The sequence below is a fragment of the Cyprinodon tularosa genome, unplaced genomic scaffold, assembly GCF_016077235.1.
Source record: "Cyprinodon tularosa strain WSP-4 unplaced genomic scaffold, ASM1607723v1 ctg245, whole genome shotgun sequence".
Taxonomy (NCBI): Eukaryota; Metazoa; Chordata; class Actinopteri; order Cyprinodontiformes; family Cyprinodontidae; genus Cyprinodon; species Cyprinodon tularosa.
In genome coordinates this window covers 452,930-470,659 of record NW_024038908.1, presented here as the reverse complement: position 1 = coordinate 470,659, position 17,730 = coordinate 452,930, and the positions used below count along the sequence as shown (strand labels likewise).

The window sequence follows — 17,730 nt, the reverse complement described above, 5'->3', positions numbered from 1 at the left end:
TTCACTTCATGATTCTGTTCCCACTTGTCACAAAAAAAATCATGATTTTTATACCTTTATGTTTGAAGCCCGAAATGTAGCAAAGATTTGAAAATGTGCTGCTTCGGCGAGGCACTGTATATAACAAAGCAAGTCCTAAATAAAATGCATAAAATATATGCATGTTTATGGGGCATATAATGCAGGAGTTAATGATGCTCAACAGGATGCATTTTTGTGATAAAGAAAAAGAAACAAAGGTGCATTGATGAATAATAAACTTTAAACATAAGCGTGATTAATATAGTTTGACTATACAGTACGGATGAGTACACATGTTGCATAAGGAGAATCACTTCCCCTTTAAGATAGTAAATATAGAAACCATACAGTGGATAGATGATAACAGTGAGTCATCGGAATAGCAGAGATGGAGGGAGTGGGGATGCAGGGCAATCGTGGGATCCACACTGGTCAGAGTTTGACCCTCACAATGTGTACAAAGATGAAAAGGCTGGATCTGAATCACCACATTCCTCTGGCTTTATGTAGATCAAGTGAGAAATGCTGCTGCTTAGCACATGTCATTCCATGCTCTAGCGGTCCAACTCTGCAACGCTGGTTCAAGAAGCAGTTTACCTCATCCCGTTCTGCGTTGTTTTTATTTTAAGGACAGGTTGTTGCTGCATAGTTTCAGACCACCCAGCCAAGCTCTAACAGGCAGTCTTCTCGATCCAAGATTTTGCTCCCTCCTTGAGTGCCAAGGATTCCATCCTGGGCAGCGGCAACAGGGCCAAGCACATGGCAACACCCAGTGCCATGGATTTATTGTGTGAAAGAAAAGGGGGATTCACCCAAACAAATTGAGATGACAGACCCAACAATCTCCACCAACAACCTCATGCTGACATTCTGAATTAAGTTATTTGGTCCTTTTTACCATGTACTCCAAAAGCTGGGGTTGTGACCCCAATAAAGTAAAAGTATCAAGTCTGTTCCTATTAGTACTATACGTATGGTTAATCTTTTATCTTTTATTACACAAGACTATACTGGTATTATTTTGTGGATCAGAAGCCAACATGTTTGGGAACCTCTGCTCTATATTGTACTGCTCCACAGCACAAAGCTCCAGATATGAAGGGAAAACAACTGTAGAAACACTGTTATATGGTCATGTGACCTCTGCTGTCTCCTCTGCTCAAGTCAAACGGACCAAGGACCTCCTTAATAGCAATGAGAAGTAGACAACAATATCATCTAGCTTTAGAGATCAATATGCACTTTGCAGCGGCTGACCTACATGAGTGGAGGAACACGGTCGCTTCTAGAGATTCCTGGAGCCCAGGTTGGGTCTAATCTACTAATGATCATTTTTATAACACGACTCCCCTGTCACATTAAAGCATGAGTCTACCCTACAGTCATAAGCTTTTATTACAGCTGCTTTATACATCAAATTGTCATGTCAATGTTGCTGTTTTGCAACTGCTAACCCACCTTGGATGGAGGTTTTACAGGCCTATGACATATTTTCTGTTGGAAAGCCTTTCAATGCCATGTTATAGACAGACTGTAACACTGACAGAAACATCTGAATCAATTACTGATATAGTCACTGCAGCCTTAAAAGTACTACTGTAATTTAGTACTTTATAACAGCTTATACTGTGTTTTAATGAGCTTTTGAGTTGATGTTGACAGGGATTAAAATAACAAAACAAGCCATGATTGGAATATATCTTGCGCAGAGTAATCTTCAGAATGTCCTGTCATTTTCTGAGACAGACAGATAGTTGATCTGATTTAAAGCCTGCGATTAACCCAATGACAGCAAACGTGGAAGAGTTAATATTTCCCACTTCCTTTCCACGCTGAAGATCTTTCATCTTTCCATCAAAAACCTTCATCTTAGTTATAAAGGTCTCTTCTTTGCCGTTTTAAACCATCCCCTCTCCTCCTCAGCGCTGTAAAAACCTGGCCATTACCCCACAGCTCATCCCTCACGCCCACCCAAGACCTGTCACACGCCTGTTTCTATGACAACACAAGCGCAGAGACAGCAGGGCGAGATGCCCGGCAAGACAAAGACGGCAGATAACACGGGGAAAGGTGCATCATGTCAAGAAAACAGCGAGGACCTTATAGAGCATATGATGGCCAGATAATACAGTCAAATTAGTTTTATCTTTACTAGGTTAGAAGGCAGACGTTTCTTTGCTCACTCGTTCTTTTAACAGAGTACAGCTAATGTCCATCTTTCTATCTGGGATTACACCTTTACTTTTGATTTTGTTGCATGTAGTATGATCAGATACTTTGTTAGCAATTTTTGAATTAGAACATTATTAATAAAAAAAATAATAATTGCTCCCCTGCTCCCTATTAGAAGGCATGTGTGGCAGATTGGTATATAATTTGAGCATATAAAAATTAGCAGCTCAGACAGTTGGAAGTTTTCCCATATTTAATTATATTTTTTAAAACATAGGTCAAAATCTTAACATAAGACATATTACCTTTCCTGGGGCTGGACGATATGATATCAATATATACATTGATATTGAATTATTAATGGTTCCTGTTCTGTTTTAAGAGGAATGTATGTATCGGATGCATGTAAGGAGAACTAAAGCAAAACGGTTTAGGAAACAATTGTAGTAGCAGAGGTCCAAACTGACAGCTTGAGCAGAAAGTAAACATCAAAGCCACTGTATCTTGTATCTACCAAAAGTATATTATCTCTTCAGGTCGGATTAAATTCATAACAGCAGACAAAAAAAATCTGGCTCCATATTTAGCAATGATAATTAGCTTCAGTTGTGACCCATTTCTGTGTCTCTGAGCCTAAAGAAATGGTGTTTGACTGCCGCATTTCAATCGTCCCTTTCAGCAAAACACCCATGTAGCATTAACTTAAAGTGACTTTTAGGGGCCGTGCAATTTGAGAAAAAGTGTAGATAGAGCTCAGAGTTTAAGAAGAATCTCTGACAACGAACTAAATAATGTCCTAGTAGCTTCACTACAGTTAAACCTTGATGATATAAACATGAAGAGATGATGTACAGGACAGTGAGTACAACTACTAAAAGACCCTGCAACATTAAGGCTATGCTGGTGAAAAACTACGCTATAGTTTGAAATAAAATCTTTGCAAAAGCTTTTGGGTGGTCTAACCAAACAGTACTTGAAAATAAAAAGCTGTATAAATGATACAGAGGTGCTGCTCACATTAAAAGGGTTTCCCTTTTTTAGCATGGCTTATTTACAGACTTAAACTGTCTGTTATATGAACAACAAATTGTACTTTGCACAGTAAATAAGAAACATTGGGTGTCAACATTGAAATGTCATATAGAAAACTGGTTACTAATTACTTACTGATTAAGCAGTGTAACATTAAGGGGTAAATGAGACCAAAGAGTCTGAAACGGATCAAGGGTCAAATGATTAGCTGGGAATATCACAGAGAATATCACTGCAAAAACTGAGAAAAACAAAACAAAAAGGTATTTAAATAAGTGCATTTGCCCTTAATTTTAGATGGTAAAAAAAAAGATTATAAGCCAATACAATGAAAATCGCTGCCCTTAAAACATGATTATACATATTATGCACTGCAAATAAGGCTTTTTTCATGTCACAGTCCTGCTACCATAACTGGTTCACAACTTGCTCAGCCAGAGACCTGCTTGAGGAAACACCCATTACAGTGTGGCAAGTTAGTGTGAGAAAACTTCCAACCAGTTCCCCTTGTGTTAACATCCAAATATTTGCATAAGCGTTTGGATGGGTTCCATCATCATTCTGCTGACATTTGTCAGTGAAAAAGGATATTCTTTTTTTTTCCCTTTGACATTAACAATATTTTACTATATTATTTTTGTCTGCACTTTGAAATATAAATGAGCTCGGACATTCAGGTATGCTTGAAAGAATGTGGACATGACTGGATTGTTTCCAAGTAGCTGGGAGGTGTCGCAAATGTCATAAGTTTGCTCCAAGATCTGTAGCTGTAAGATTAAGAGAACAATTTGAAAGCAAAGAGCCTTACTGAGATTGAATTTGTTTTAATTCTGTTATCTGATTATTCTGATCTGTTAAATCAATAAATTTAGATGATTAGTGATAAAAAATATCCACAATTGGGGGAAATGACAAGAGAGCAGATTAGCAGCCCATGATTCTTCACAAACTAATGCCAGTTAGTATTTTTTAGGCTACAAAGGAATCCAAACATCCCGAAAGAAATTTACACTTTCATATAACAGGTGTCAGGACGATAATACATGTGCGACTAAATATTATTTTTCAAATCAATTAATCTGTCAATAATTTTTTATATTAATTTAACAATAAACGGATAGCCGAAGGGTCCTTGAAGATTCTTTTATGAAATTAAACCAGGTGAAACAAAAACTTTTCCACATGAGTTCTAGATAGAGCTAACTAACAGACGAAAAAAAAAAATTTAGTGCAAAATGTTTGTATACATTTTTTACATTTTTTATATAATTACCGCTCTAAGTGGGTTGCTCTGTCAGTTAACGGCATGTTTTAGAGTTTTTATACTTCAGTTAATGATTGAAATAATCGTCAACTAATTTGATGATTAAATTAATCGATTAGATTAGTTAAATCATCAAATTAGTTGACGATTATTTCAATGATCGAATAATCATGATTAATCCGCAGTATACAGTAAAACAACCCTCCATAGCTCATTCTTGGAGAACAGAAACCAAAGAGTGCTTTTTTAAAGCTTCCAGTAGGGCTGAACGATTTTGACTTTTCTTTGCTCTACCCATAACCACATAGACGCTCCACTCCAGGGATTCCAGTTTTGCCCCATTACTTAGGATGCATACTTTTCCAAAGTCCATTGTTACGGAGCCCCTCTGATGACATGGTCAAAAAAATTTTTTTACTGTGGCCACGAAGTAGTATTTCGTGCGCACAAAGTAGTATTTCGTGGCCACGCAATAAGTATAACGTGCGCACGAAATACTACTTCGTGGCCACGCAATAAGTTTATCGTGCGCACGAAATACTTAATAATATTAATATCATTCCTGGACAACTGGGTAAGCAAATCGAGCGCGCCTTCTCTAAGGTCTAAGGAGCGCTCGATTTGCTTACCCAGTCGGTCTCCGCCAGTCACGTGACATTTGTTGCTAAGACGCTATTTTAGGTGGAAACGGCGTAGTGTAAACAACCGCAGCATAGCTAAACGAAGGACTAAAGGCCCGTTTACATAGCAGCCTGTCCAAGATAAGTAATTACAGTTAACATAAGCCTGAAAACAGGGGCGGATTTATTGATATTATTAATAAGTATTTCGTGCGCACGTTAAACTTATTGCGTGGCCACGAAATAGTATTTCGTGCGCACGTTAAACTTATTGCGTGGCCACGAAGTAGTATTTCGTGCACACGAAGTAGTATTTCGCGGCCACGTTATACTTATAGCGTGGCCGCGAAATACTACTTCGTGCGCACGAAATACTACTTCGTGGCCACAATTACACATTTTTTTTGACCATGTCATAAGAGGGGCTCCGTACATTGTTGCAGTTACTGTTACCTTTTTTTGACAAGTGTTTGCTTCTACTTGCAAGCATAGATCTGTGTGCTAGCTAGAATGTGTCGTTCACATTTCCAAATATATGCAACTTGTATGCGATCACCTGTGTGAACTGCAGTCCTACAACCCAAGTGTCCCACATGCGCAGTAGAGGGCGCAATGACATCATAGGTCAGCGTGTTCTGTGTTTATGGAAGTAAACATGGATTGTAGTGCCGGAGCGCATCCAGCGATCTTTCCCAACCATAAAAACACAACATTTTCCAAGATGATTAAGTAAATACTGCTCTCTGCATCATCATCCGCCATGGCTGTTGTTTGTTCTTGTCGCTTCTTCATAGCAAGACCTAGAATAGTGACCTTTGTCAGGTATTAATGGCGTTCATGTCGGATGAATGCGACCTGGCCGTTTAGACACAGGTCGCATTTGAAAAGATCAGACTCGTATCAGATTCAGGACCACATAGCCAAGTGACCTGGGTAGCATTGGGGAAAAAAATGGATCTGTGTTGTTCAGACAGCCATGAAAAGATCAGATCCAGGTGGCACGTGGGTCACTTTCAGGCTGCAGTGTGAACGTAGCCTTAGTGTTTTGTAATGTAACATGAACAAAACTGTTCTGTAACTTCAAAATTGCGTTTAAATTGGAAATCTAATTAATGACCTAGCCCTAGCTGCCATATCTGTAAAACAGCCATTATATGCCAACTGATTACTGGTTTAAAATGTTAGGAGGAGGAAAAAAAAAATCTGCCTTACCATAAGAAACATAATAAAATCAGTTGTTATGATCTAACTTGACGCCATGCTTCTGTGACAACGTTAAGATTAAGGTTTCCTCCAAACACTCCGGTATGGTGTGTGGTAAAACATGGGCAAAAACATCATCCCCACTATAGTGTTGGTGAAAAGTCTGTGATGCAGTGAGCCTGTGAGCATGCACGGCTTTATAAACTCTGAAATACAAAAGACTTAAACCTTTTAAAATCTCACGAGATGTTCATGAGAAGAATAATGAGCACAAAGTAGTGAAAGATCCCTCCAGCTGTTTGTTCCAACCTTATAAACCATTCTAGAAGACTAATGTTAATTCATGTTCACAGCTGTCCACACCATCCAGCAGAATAATATGTAATGCTATTCATGTTGATGTGGCAAGGTGCTAAAATCCATTGGACAACTTTTGGGTTGTTCATATGAGAAAATCAAAATTAAGAGTCAAGTGGAAAGCAGTGACCTTGGGATATAAAAGGTTACCATGTATTTTATCCATCGGTCCACATTATATAAAATCAGTTGAGTTATCGACCAACATTGATCCTTCTTTTAAATCCCAACTAAAACTTAGATGGTAGTAGTTTCCAACAGAGAGTGACTTTATTTTCCAACCAATGTCAAAACACACCATCTGCTTTACCAGAGAACCAGTTTTTAAGCTCTGACGGAAGCCAAGGTGCTCCACATGAGAAACATAAACGTCATGCCAACTGTGTCTCTCTTAAACTTTGAGAAACTTGTCCTTAGTTATGACTTCTGACAGATGTGACTGAAATCCATCACATCCAATTTTCACAGCGGCAAAGCAGCTGCAGCAGGACATTATGTCAGGCAAAGCCTTGTATCGGCGAAGTGACAACTACAGCGCACAATCAGGTGGGCCAAGTGATGCAACAGAGACTGCTCAACTGGTTCCACAGGAGGCGTTCCTCCGGAGAAGTGCCGACACTCATCGCAATGACACAAGCTGTCTGCCCATATAGTTCTGTGTCAGTCAAGCAGAAGAGCCCCTTTACAAGGAGGGCTCTCCATTAAGAGACACAGGCACAACAAGGCAGCACACAAATAGAACCTCTCAGCAGCCCCCCTGCTGAATTATTGGCTTACATTTTAGGAAAGCATCCTTTCTACTAAATTGTGGTTTCAAGTTAAAAAGCCCAGAACATTGTGCATCTATTAAAAAGAAAAAAAAAATCTAGCAACAGCATTTTTAATGCAAATTAAGTCCTCAAAAAATTACCAAGTATAGTGAACTATCAGATTTGTATTAGTGAGATGATATCACAAGCTATGTTTACATGGACACAATCGTATTGAAGGCCTGATCAGATCCAAAATGTTTCATCAAAACATGTCAGACTGACGAGTAAATCACACCCATCATGGCGATTCGATTCAGTATCAATTTTCTAACCTAACGATTCGATTATTTTCTATACTCAAGAATACACCACAATACGATTCGATTAATTGGTTAATATTTTAACCTTACAGGGTGGACAATGTTTCAAATTTGAAATAACTCAATGAAAGCTGTAATATCGTTATGCATTTTATTTGATAAACAACAGCAAATAACAAAGTAGCAAAGTTGTTCCAGTAGCAAATGGATAAAAAGAGACCAGAGGAAAAAAAAAAAAAAACATGATTCGATACTCTTGCGGACGTGACGATGCATCGGATTGCGGCTGTTGGATCGATGCATCGATACAAAACGATTATCATTTACACCCCTATTCAATTTGGTCCAACTGGTAAGAAATATCATTCCTGAACAGAGGGGTGTTTTTTTATTTGATCCATCATTTTAATAATTAAATATCATTTTAATATATCCATCATATTTAAAGATCCATCCAGCTGGATCTTAAAATAATCTCCACTGCTCATGTGCGTAACCTGAGCATGACTTTTTCCTCTCCACTCCTAACCTTCATCCACTTGCTCCTGGTTCTTGGTGGAGTAGGTGGCACTAATCGTGCAGTTGAACACGCCATCCTGCCGACTACCCCCATAGGGAAGGTGTGTTAGCATAAGTTACTGCTGAGTCCTTAACTAAATTGACCACTAAAAACACAAGTATGGATACAAAGATGTGATGAAGGTCCATAATAGAGGAAAAAAAACTACATCAACAGACATCACTGAAGAACTGAGAGAAACTAAATGTGAGGAATTAGAAGAAAGAGTAGCTAAAGTGGAGGATGAGCACGCTTACATGATTTAAACCAAACAAATGCTTGGTGCATGTGTATACATGTCAAGATCGAACAATTTTATTAAAGTGTCCATGAAAATAGATTTGGAATTTCTGTGCAGATCTTTTTTCCTTTAGTTTTGCAGTCAGGCCAAATTATGTTTAATGTATAATTTTTTTTTTTTTTTAAATAGCCCTTTTCTTTTAGAAAATAATTCGAAAAAAGTCATATATATCCAGTTACTTTTCCTCAAATACATCTAAATAAACAAATTCCCTTTACGGGTCACCTAACTAGTAAACAGAGTCGACCTGCTGTGTGGATTGTAATCTGAGATGAATACAGCTGCACTCTCCAACAGAGGCATAGCCAGAAAATTTTATAAGGGTGGCCAGTCAGTAACCAATGTACACTGAGGGGTGGCCGAAATTAGACAGGCACTAAAACCTCAGGGTCAATCTTCACTGTTCCAACAGGAAAATTAAACAGTAAAACATCCATATTTTCTAAATAAAGACCAACTATATTTTCCCAAAGCCTTTGCTTACAAATAGACGAATATATTCAAACATCCCTGCTTTCTAGATAAAAGGTATAATGGATAAAATTGTTTCAGGTTTGTTTTTTGGACGAACATCTCTTCCATTGTCATTACTTACCTACTTTTATCAGTAATAATTCAGCATAAATTTGATATTTACAATTACAAATATCTACATAAATTGATTATTTAATATGTTTTTATTAAAATAGGTATTTATCTATGATTTCACTGAAGACTCCTCGATGACTTTTCTCTTTACCCCATAAACACAAAATCTATTTCTGCTTGAATTCTGTATTTATCATCTTTAATGTTAGTATATTAATGTGCATAATGAACCACAGTCTTTTTGTTGTTAATATATGAAAAATTTAAATGTTTTGAACATTCCACGCGAGAGTATTACTATTGCCACCATCTGTGTTAAAGGGAAATAAATGGTAGGGGTGGCCAATGATTGGCTAACCCCGAAATCCCACATACTCCGTCAGCGCTCCGCTCCGCTGCGCTCCAGACCGCCTGAGCAAAGTAAAGCCTAGAGCCTCCGCTGTGGCTCCCGTCCGCTCTGCTCTGAGTTCCTTGGAGATCGTAGAGAGCATGCGCGAGATGAACCAGGGTTTCCGCGGATCATTAAAAATAATAACAATTCATACATTTTTTTTTAAATCAAGGCCTTAATTGGCACTAAAAGTAATTAAATAAGTTTATCGTGGCATTTAAAATTCTTTAATAAAAATTTTTTATAAAAACAATTTCGTCAGATATATTATATCGCTATTAATTTGCGTGGAACTGATCATAAAGCCGTATGTTCGGAAAAAAAGCTTGAGGCGGAGAAAAAGCTAGAGAATATATATATATATATATGTATATGTATGTGAGTGTGTGTGTTTTTACATACATAAAAGAGTCATGGAACTGTGCTTACAGCTCCTTAATATTTCATGTACACTAATAACTTGTGTACATGGTTCTTGTTGATGGCATTAAAATAATTTCTAATAGCATTAAATTAGAGTCACTCATTCCTGTATGAACCCTGTGAGCGCTTAATTTAATATGACATATTAAAAAAAATCCCCATCAGCCTTCAGCATATGTTCAGTTCCTGCCCAAATATATGTATATATATTTTTTGTAGATTTTTGTAATGGGGATAACTATGATCATTCAAAACTTCCTTTTTTGAATGAACTTTGTTTGTTCTCTACTCCCAAACTCAGCATCTCTTCATCCATTCCTGTAATGAGAAGTGTCTTTTGAATGGATTTGATTAAACTTTAAGTCCCTCTGTGAATAACCAATAGTTTGCATCGTATCATTTAAATAAACGATGTTAGTTTTTTTGGAATATATAATAATTACGCTATAATTTCTAGTTACCGATTTGTTGCTACTATATTTCAATTTGACGAACAGGAATTTGTCAATGTTCTTTTTCCTGTTTGGTGCGACTGCAATAGCGGGTCTTGACCTGGCCGGACCGGAGCAGAGCAAAAAATAGCTCGGCTCCGTATTTTGTTGGTGAAGGACGGAGAAGACGTACGTGGACGGAGACGTGCGGAGGAGTAGCGGTGGATGTGGAACAGCTCTCATTGATTTACATGAAAGACAAGCGCTCCGCACGACCTATGTCAGGGGAATGCTGACTGAGTATGTGGAATCTGGGGGTAAGGGTGGACATGGCCACCTCTGGCCCCCCATCTGGCTCTGCCCCTGCAATACACGTTTTTTTTGACAACACTCTGAAACATGAAGCATGCATTTGCATTCAAACTTCTTTTACTATTGCATACCTAAAGAGAGAGCTTTCAATAGTCTCCTTATCAGTAAATAGGCTTGCGTGTGGTGTAATCTCAGCAGAAATACAGCTGTTTTACTGAAGGCCTCGCACGTTTGCTTGTGAACATTAGTAAAATTCAGGAAAAAAATAAAGTTGCAGATGACCATATTTCAAAAAAAATCACGCCGAAAATAATATTTCAGCAATTGTGAACACGATGCATCGTGACGCTTCCCAAAAGAAAAATACACACACGTTTAGCAAAGGGAGAGAGTCCTCAAAGCACTGTGAATAATTTCGACAACTTTATCTGACGTGGCAAGTAGCAAATACGGGTTTTAAAGAAAGAAAAAACAACAACAAAAAGGAGCGTTTCAACACATGGCGTTGAGCTTCACTGGCTGATATTCTGCCTGAACAGCGAGCAGCTAAAACCGTTAGCATGCTAACTTCTGCCCCCCCTCTGCTAAACTGGCTAACTTCGTCCCGGTGTTGTAGGAGCGGGTCACTCGCTAACTCAGCACAAAAATAACAATAAAAACTGAAGGTGTTGTGCACGTTGAATTTCAACTTTGACAATATCCGCTCGAGCAAGTCCAAATTAAATAAAAACAGCACGGGAGCAATGCGGTCATTTCTTTGCAAGCTCTATTTTATTTTTTGTTTGCTGCAGAAAACACAACTGCCACAAGCAGCGGAGGGGGGGATCCTAGCCAAGAAGCTAATGCTAACAAGCTAACGCCAAAGCCAGGGAGCCTCTGTCAAGACAGACGCACGAACCGAGATTGGAGACCTCTCCGCGCAGTGTGGCGGATTTCACAGCGAAAACAGACAGTTTGTTGTCAAACAGAAACAAAGAGGCGTATGGCTACTTACGCTTTGAAACTTTCCGCCGAGTCCACGCTGTTTAAATCCCGTTTATCCCAGCCAGCTCTGACCTTCGCGGTAGTGAAACAACATTTCTGCTGGCTAACTGTGCCGCCATGTTCCCCCTGCTCTCTGCAAACCAATGCTGAGTGTTTATCTGGCTGGTAGCTGCTGCTGCTGCTGCTATCCTCCCCCACACACACCAAACCACATCACGGGGCTCCGAGCGCAAATCGACTCAGTTACCGCCGGGGGTGGGGGCTCCTGAGCTTTACCGAGGCGCTTTACCTGTTAGGATTACGGTACTTGCCGTATGATTAATCAGCATCATTATGACGACAGTTAATCTGCCAACCGCTGCAAGTTTCACTACGGTGTGATTATTTTTTTAACAATTGTTTTTAAACGGAAGTTGTGATTAAAAGGATACTAGGTACCCCCCTCCCATCACCACCACCATTAACTGTGGTTTTAGAATAATAATGTTCATTGTTTATATATTATTACAACTAATTCACAGAAGCAAAAACAAAATAAATGTAAATTTAAGACCATGGACGCCACACATTACGCCATTACATCAAACAAAAACGGTTTTTAACATTAATTTTGGGGCTTTTAAAAGTTATATCACTTAAATGTTCCATTTTTTATGCTTTTTGATAACCTAATACATTATCTTAATATTTTAGCTGGCACTTCAAATAAACGTCAAACAAAACATCCTCCTCCTAAAATCATAAATCTTTACAATAAACGTGGACTTATTTGGTTTATCTTGATTTACTGTCTTGGTCAAACGTCCATAGTTCAGAAACAGCAGGCGACTTTTCGATCAATTTCTATCCAACAGCGCCCCCTAGAGGCATGTTGGCTGATTGTATCAACCGGCGCTGAGGTCGTGTCCTCATTTTAGAGATTGAAGATGTTTTGGTGGGAGTTGAGAAGGGTCACAAAGCAGCTCATAAGGCATATTATTAATTTTTTAGCTAAAATGATGGCTCTGATGATGATACGCCTTAAAATAATACAGGTTAATTAATGAATAAACAAGACCTGGCAAATAAAAAGATAACAGTGATCATATAAAGAAAATAACACAAGAGCTGCACAGTGAAGCAGCTGATTTAATTTAATTTATTTATTTATTTATTTGACAGGGACAGTGTACATTAAAAAAGCATTCCTGCAAATGCACCAGAATTAGCCAAAAGGCTATTTTTCATCTGTTGTCCCTGGACAGATCTTAAAATTGTCTGCCTAAAAAAACACAACAGTAAGCATTTTAAGCATTTTTTAAGGAAAAAAACAAATATAAAAAGAAAATAAAAACAGCTATACTATAACTATTCAAAACTGATTTAAAAATACAGAATAAGTCTTCGCTAGACTACAGCTTTTAGGTTCATAAAATAGAATGATGTGTTATGAGCCAGTTTGTTAGATGTTTTTTGAAAAGAGTGTATGTTGTAAGTAGGGCTCCAGTGCCTGCCTTGTAGCAAGAAGGTTCTGGGTTTGATTCCTGGCTCGTTCGATTTTTCGTGTTTGGAGCTTGTGTGGGTTCTCTCCGGGTACTCCGGCTTCCTCCCACAGTCCAAAAACATGACTCTTAATTGGTTAATTGGCTTCTCTGAATTCTCCTTAGGTTTGAGTGTGTGCATGAATGGTTGCTTGTCCTGTTTGTCTCTGTGTTACCCTGCGATGGACTGGCGACCTGTCCAGGGTGTACCCCGCCTCTAGCACCGTAGACAGCTGGAGATGGGCACCAGCAACCCTTGAGACCCCAATCAGGATAATGTGTGTCAGATAATGGATGGATGGTATGTTGTAAGTTCTCTGAAGTTCCATTCCTGAGCTGCTGTGACTGCAAAGGCTCTTTGACTAAAAGCACTTTTACGCAGAGCAACAGCAGTCTCCTATAGCCGACCCTCGTGCTACTGTCGGCGTGTTCCTGATTTTTACAAACTGACTGAGTGGAGGAGATGACAGACCATGGATTATTTTGAAAAACAGAGTTTTGCATACCTGATGACATTTTCCCAGCTTAAAAGCTTATATTTTAATATAATGGCACAATGGTGATATTTTGTTTTGTTTTTTTATCCAAAATATTTATTGTCTGTCTGTAAAAATATTCCAAAGGTTTTAGTGTTGTTTTATTTCCATGTGACCAGGTTGTAAGACAGTAGATGATGCGGGACAGAACCATACTGTACATGAACATTTTAGCTGCCTGGAGTGACAAGTTTGATCTTATGAAACAGAAATGTTTATTATTGAAATTGACTCTATGTTGTTTGGCGCTAAATAGGTTCTGGTTTTAAAATCTGGCTTCATTGGGCTGGTATGTTCTCCCTGTGGATGTGAGGCACTCCAGCTTCCAAACATGTTCCAATAATGTTACTGTTAGGTTAATGTGTCTCTATAAAGTTGTCCTTCGGTATATATGCAAATTTGAGTTTTTTATTGTTTTGTGGGTGTCTTTGTTCCCTGTCCAGGGTGTACCCAACTCCTGCCCAATGAACACTGGAGATAGATACCAGTCTGCCCACAGATAGAATAGAATAGAAAATCCCTTTATTGTCCCACAGTGGGAAATTCTGGTGTTTACAGCAGAAAAAATTAGAAACAATATGGTCAAACAAATATGGACCTTAGCAAAAAGGAAAAGAATAACATAATAGTGAAGAGTTAAAAGATAAACAATAAAATACTGTACTGTAAAGTGTTTTAACAATATAGAAGCCGTCCAGCTGGAGAATAAATAACCAATATATAGCTGTGGACATTTTTACAGTAATCTTATTTGCAAATAGCGGCAACATCAGAGACGTGCAAAATGACAGCAGCATGTTTTTTTAACTGACTAAGATATAAACTGTACAAAACCAGCCTGACTGTAGTAACTTATTGAGGTTATTGGGAACAGTGGTGGTTATAGTCTTCCAGCTGCTGGGAGGAAGGATCTGTGATAACGCTCACTGGTGCATTTAGGGTGCAGCCGTCTGTCACTGAAGGAGCTCTCAAGTTCTGCAACAGCTTCATGCATGGGGTGCTACAATGTTAATTTAGTTAGGATCCTTTTGTTTTCCACTTCCTGCACTGAGTCCAGAGGGCATCCAATCACAGAGCTGGCCTTCCTGATCAGCTTATCCGGCCGCTTTCTCTCAGTTATAGATAAGCCACTGCTCCAACAGACAGCTCCATAGAAGATGGTTGATGCCACAACAGAGTCATAGTTTTGCAAGGACAAAGATTATGGTAATGGTTGAATGTTCTTCTTCATATCTTGTCTGCTCAGCAGTATTTTTGATGATATGCCAACTCTATTACATTGAGATCTGGGGAATGACCTAGATCTAAATGTATTGTTATAAACTGATGTTAGTGGACTCTGTGAGATTGTTAAAAAAATGCATATAAGGGCTGTTTTTCCTTTGCCTACGTCAACATGACTTCAAGCATTTTCAGTCCGATTCATAAGTTGCTGTATGGTGTAATTAATTTTTGCTCCATATGAGAGATATACCTGTAGCATGATGTTTCCGCCATCATGCTTCACAGTGTACTAGGAGTTGGTTTTTATTTTGTATCTAATCCCCTTAGACTGAAAAGAGATAATATTGCCTCCCTCAATTCACAGTAAGTTCTTCACGCTGCTGCCTGTGCTTTATTCATTGTTTATACCCATGCATCATCACTGAGTTTTTGACACTTATGCTCATTGGCAGAGTGTCTGAGGACAACCTAAACAGATCAGTAACACATAATCATGCATATTCTTTTGCCTATTTAAAATGGATCAATCAAACCAAATTGCATGGTTTTGGACCAAGGGAAGCAGGAGTACCACCGGAGTTGAGATTCAAACCAAGGAGTTTATTGCAAGTTAACATATAATAACTGTCCAACCATGCTGCTTCACTTTTAGTTGTCTTTTGCAAAGTGGAACCTCTCTGACACACAATTTTGAAACGGTGGAACTTTGGAGGATTTTCCAGTGGATCTTTTGGTCTCACATAAACATGTTCAAGTCGCAACTGTACATCAACCTGGAGTTTGGTCTTAATCTTTTCAGGTGTACTTCCGTCCATTCCAACTTACACCTTCTGGTTGTGTATTTACTTATTTATTTTTTTAGCACAACTATGTAGTCTGACATTTTCTGCACTTCTTCATACCATTGTTTTTACACCCTAATCACATTTTAATTAGATAAGATTTTAATGTCTAGATCAATGCATTTACCTCATATTTTCTGAGTAGACTATATAAACAAACATGGACATTTGCTGCCCTAACATTTAAACAAAAGCTATATAATTTAAAACTGAAAGAACCTCACTGATTATGCTCTAAATCATTATTTTTAAACAAAATAATTAAGCTTGACAATCAGCAGCATGCATATAACATTTTGTTTTTCATTGTATTGCTCAACTAAATCTTCTAGGGAATTTTATGCTGTACAGAAATACTACTTGCAGAGAAAATTATTGATCTGGATATTGTTGTTGAGGAGAGTTAATAGTAGAAGTACTAATCCTGACTAACTAATTTTAATATGTTGACAGAGTTGTGTAGAGTGCCCAAAAGTTGTACTTAGTGGCACTACTTCATATTCTTACTCAAGTAAAAATAAAACGTAGCCTTTATAGTAATTTTTAAATGAGAGTAAAGACGTATTACATAACAAGTACTAAATTACAGAGGAACTTATATGCTTACTACCTATGATTATAAAAACTGATTTATAAAATGATGTAAAACTGAACAAAATATTGATATGCTGGTGTTTCAAATAAAAAAGATGAACACAACATACAGTAATTACACAATAGAAAATAAATTTGCAGGAATGAACACTTGTCAAAATACCTTTGATTTTTTTTTTTTAAACTTACAAAATCAAGTTAAAGAATGAAGGACCAGGTGAAGATATCATACAACTTGGTGCAGCAGCTCTCCAAGGTGTGATCACTCCTTTTTAGCTGCAGACTAACGAGCAGGTCCAATCTGATGCAGGCGTTAGTTATGGGGATGGAGATTTTCAGGGTGATTCCATAATCTTTTATCTTTGCTTGGTCTAAAAAAAATAATTACTGAATACCAGATTTTTTTAATTGTATTTCTTTCAGTGTTTCTTGAAGCCAAACAGCTGCCATTTGAAATGACTAGTTTTGTGTCATATCTGATCTGGTTATGTTTGTTCAAAGTTAAACTGAATGAACATCCACTGATGCCGGTGATTCCATGATTTTTCCCAGAGGTGGTATACGGATTACTTTATTTTCACTCAACCTCTAAATGATTCGACAGATAGAAAATAACATTTAGCCAATAAACCCAGAGTAAAAAAAAAAACGAATGTCTCTCTCAAAGGTGGATATTTGTTTAAAATAAGTTTGTTTTCATTAAGCGAAGTTACAATGGATGGAGTAGCCAGAAAATGTACTCAGGACTAATGATATTTTATCATATTTTCATGTTCAAGTAAAAGTAAAAAGCACAAAGCACTACAAAGCTACACCTAAAAGTACCTTTTTTTTTTTCTTCAAAAATTTACTTAAGTAAATAAACCAGTTAATACCCACCTCTGTAGGTCACTGAAAATATATCCCTCTTGAATGGACGCCTACTGCAAAAAATTAAATAAAAAAAAAGAAGCATCCATTTTAACGAGATAATTTTATTTCTTTACAGGATATAGCCCCAGGGCAAATAAAAAAACCAAAAAAACAAATACTGCTCTAGTTATTTGTGGCTTGCTACACTGTATTAGCATTACTCAGGTAACAAAGTACAGCTGATTGGCCTCTGCTGCTTTATGGCGTGTAAGGAAAAGCCATTTGGCACAGTCAATACTCCGTAGGGGAACAAAGGGATAGAACAAAATATATAGATACGCCATTCGCATTCGGAATAACAGCCCATTGGTGGGCATTTTTAAAAAGGTAGGAAATAATTCATGATGGAACAAACACATTAAGAACATTCCA

The 17,730-nt window shown here is 37.9% G+C and overlaps 1 protein-coding gene across 8 annotated transcripts in view; it reads right to left on the bottom strand.

The window, feature by feature from the left end:
• The window catches only part of ncoa2 (nuclear receptor coactivator 2), a 95,737-nt gene extending 83,808 nt beyond the window's left edge, over positions 1–11,929 (bottom strand). For all 8 annotated transcript variants that reach the window (XM_038287745.1, XM_038287743.1, XM_038287750.1 and 5 more), the window contains exon 1: positions 11,741–11,929. The gene's annotated coding sequence lies outside the window, so the exon portion shown is untranslated. The remainder of the gene's footprint in view (positions 1–11,740) is intronic.
• Between the last annotated feature and the right edge of the window lie 5,801 nt (positions 11,930–17,730).